Source organism: Oncorhynchus keta, chromosome 17 (genome assembly GCF_023373465.1).
Source record: "Oncorhynchus keta strain PuntledgeMale-10-30-2019 chromosome 17, Oket_V2, whole genome shotgun sequence".
Lineage (NCBI taxonomy): Eukaryota > Metazoa > Chordata > Actinopteri > Salmoniformes > Salmonidae > Oncorhynchus > Oncorhynchus keta.
Window position 1 is genome coordinate 10,022,234 of NC_068437.1, and position 3,766 is coordinate 10,025,999.

Sequence of the window (3,766 nt, forward strand, 5' to 3'; positions counted from 1 at the left end):
ACCATCTCTTATGACCGAAAATAACTTTGATTACAGGGATTACTCACCGCGGACTGGAAGAAACTTTTCCCTTTAACGAGTCCCACGAGAAGGATATCTTGCTTTCACTGGAACAGGCCCAGATCCACACCTTTTGCGCGAAGAAAAGACGCAGGAAAAGGGGCCGCAGATCGGGCAGCCTTCGGAGAATCCGTTTTTCGTGCTAACGTGCAATCATTGGAAAATAAAATTGATCACCTACGATTTAAGATTATTCTACCAATGGGACATCAAAAACTGTAACATCTTATGTTTCTCCGAGACTTGGCTGAACGACGATACGGACAATATAGAGCTGGCGGGATTTTCCATGTACCGGCAGAACAGTGACGCTACCTCTGGTAAGACGAGGGGTGGGGGTGTGTGTCTATTTGTCAATGACAGCTGGTGCGCGATGTCTAATATTAAACAAGTCTTGAGGTATTGCTCGCCTGAGGTAGAGTACATTATGATAAGCTGTAGACCACACTATCTACCAAGAGAGTTCTCATCTATATTATTCGTAGCCATCTATTTACCACCACAGAATGAATCTGGCACTAAGACTGCTCTCAACCAACTCTATAAGGCCATAAGCAAAGAAGAAAATGCTCACCCAGATGCGGCGCTCCTAATGGCCGGGGATTTTAATGCAGGCATACTTGAATCAGTTTTACCAAATGTTTACCAGCATGTTACATGTGCAACCATTGAAAAAAATCCTAGACCACCTTTACTCCACATACAGAGATGCATACAAAGCTCTTCCCTACCCTCCATTTGGCAAATCTGACCAAAATTCTATCCTCCTGATTCCTGCTTACAAGCAAAAACTAAAGCAAGAAGTACCAGTGACTCGCTCAATACAGAAGTGGTCAGATGACGCGGATGCTACACTCCAGGACTGTTTTGCTAGCACAGACTGGAATATGGTCTGGGATTCATCCAATGGCATTGAGGAGTGCACCACCTCAGTCATCGGCTTCGTTAGTAAGAGCATCGATGACGTCGTCCTCACAGTGACTGTACGTACATATCCCAACCAGAAGCCATGGATTACAGGCAACATCCGCATCAAGCTAAAGGCTAGAGCTGCCGCTTTCAAGGAGCATGAGACTAATCCGGACAGTTATAAGAAATCCTGCTATGCCCTCAGACGAACCATCAAACAAGCAAACTGTCAATAGAGGATTAAGATTGAATCCTACTACACCGGCTCTGATGCTCGTCGGATGTAGCAGGGCCTGAAAACTATTACGGATTACAAAGGGAAACCCAGACGCGAGCTGACCAGTGACACAAGCCTACAAGACTAATTAAATGCTTTTTATGCTCGCTTCGAGGCAAGTAAAACTGAAGCATGCACAAGATCACCAGCTGTTCTGGATGACTGTGTGATAACGCTCTCGGTAGCTGATGTGAACAAAACCTTTAAACAGGTCAACATTCACAAAGCCGCTGGGCCAGACGGATTACCAGGATGTGTACTTAAAGCATGTGTGGACCAACTGTCAAGTGTCTTCACTGACATTTTCAACCTCTCCATGACCGAGTCTGTAATATCTACATGTTTCAGTCCCTGTGCCCAAGGAAGCGAAGGTAACCTGCCTAAATGATTACCGCCCCGTGGCACTCACGTCGGTAGCCATGAAGTGCTTTGAAAGGCTGGTCATGACTCACATTAACAGCATCCTCCCAGACACCCTAGACCCACTCCAATTCGCATACTGCCCCAACAGATCCACAGATGACACAATCTCAATCACACTCCACACTGTCCTTTCTCACCTGGACAAAAGGAACACCTATGTGAGAATGCTGTTCATTGACTACAGCTCAGCGTTCAACACCATAGTGCCCATGAAGCTCATCACTAAGCTAAGAACTCTGGGACTAAACACCCTCTGCAATTGGATCCTCGACTCCCTGACGGGCCGCCCCCAGGTGGTAAGAGAAGCCAACAACATGTCTGCCACACTGATCCTTAACACTGGGGCCCCTCAGGGGTGTGTACTTAGTCCCTGTTCACCCACGACTGCATGGCCAAATACGACTCCAACACCATCATTAAGTTTGCTGACGATCACCAACAATGATGAGACGGTCTATAGGGAGGAGGTCAGAGAACTGGCAGTGTGGTGCCAGGACAACAACCTCTCCCTCAATGTGAGCAAGACAAAGGAGCTGATCGTGGACTACAGGAAAAGGCGAGCTGAACAGGCCCCCATTAACATTGACGGGCTGTAGTGGAGCGGGTCGAGAGTTGTGAGTTGTGTCCACATCACCAAAAAACGATCATGGTCCAAACATACCAAGACAATCGTGAAGAGGGCACGACAAAACCTTTTCCCCCTTAGGAGACTGAAACGATTTGGCATGGGTCCCCAGATCCTCAAAAGGTTTGACAGCTGCACCGTCGAGGGCATCCTGACCGGTTGCATCACCGCCTGGAATTGCAACTGCACGGCTTCTGACCTTAAGGCACTACAGAGGGTAGTGAGAACAGGCCAGTACATCACTGGGGCCAAGCTTCCTGCCATCCAGGACCTATACAATAGGTGGTGTCAGAGGAAAGCCCATAAAATTGTCAGAGACTCCAGTCACCCAAGTTATAGACTGTTTTCTCTGCTACCTCACGGCAAGCGGTACCGGAGCGTCAAGTCTAGGACCAAAGGCTCCTCAACAGCTTCTACCCCAAGCCATAAGACTGCTGAACAATTCATAAAATTGCCACTGGCAATTTACATTGACCCCCCCTCCCTTATTGTACACTGCTGCTACTTACTGTTCACTTTCAATGCCTAGTCACTTCACCCCCACCTACATGTACACTGCTGCTACTTACTGTTCACTTTCTATGCCTAGTCACTTCACCCCCACCTACATGTACAAATGACTTCAACTAACCTGTACCCTCGCACACTGACTATATACCGATGCCCCCTGTATATATAGCCTCGTTAATGTTATTCTTATTGTGTTACTTTTTATTATTACTTTTTATTTTAGTCTACTTGGTAAATATTTTCTTAACCCTTCTTGAACTGCACTGTTGGTTAAGGGCTTGTAAGTAAGCATTTCACGGGTAAAGTCTACACTTGTTGAATTCGGCGCATGTGACAAATAAAGTTTGATTTGATGTGATGTTGAAGAAACTGTGTCTCCAGATAAAGCATGGGAGTGGCGAGTCTGTACATAATTAGTAACATAAGTACATTTGACAAGTTTAGCTAATTGAAGCTAATTCCCCCTGCAAAAACCAAACATGGCCAACCGAAGGCGTAAAATTACTAACAGACCCAGATGAATTTCCATGCACAAACAGTAGATATAAATTAGGATGATCCATTTGCACACTGACACTCAGGCATATGTATAGACAGCCCTGGCTTGCCAGACAGGTGGTGTGAGTTGTGTGGGCCTGGTTATTTGTCAAGGTGGGGAGATGGGGAGGCCAGTCTGTACTGTGGCATAAGGAAATAGTGTTCCATAAAAACCAGTACTCACTCCTCTCCAATTTTACCCAGCCCCACCGCACCCCACCCCTAACCACCTCTCAGCCACCACTCTGATTCTACAGTGTACAGTTGGATATGATTATGTAATATGCCCAAAAGCGATTGCAGCAAAGGCAGCAAAACACTCTTAGGCGCCCTTTATTCTCCCCAGAGCCCAATGGGTCGACCGGCCAGGTCTGGTGCCAGTGCTCCTGAGTCAGTGGCGGTCATCTTGGTTTTCCTGGGAAGAA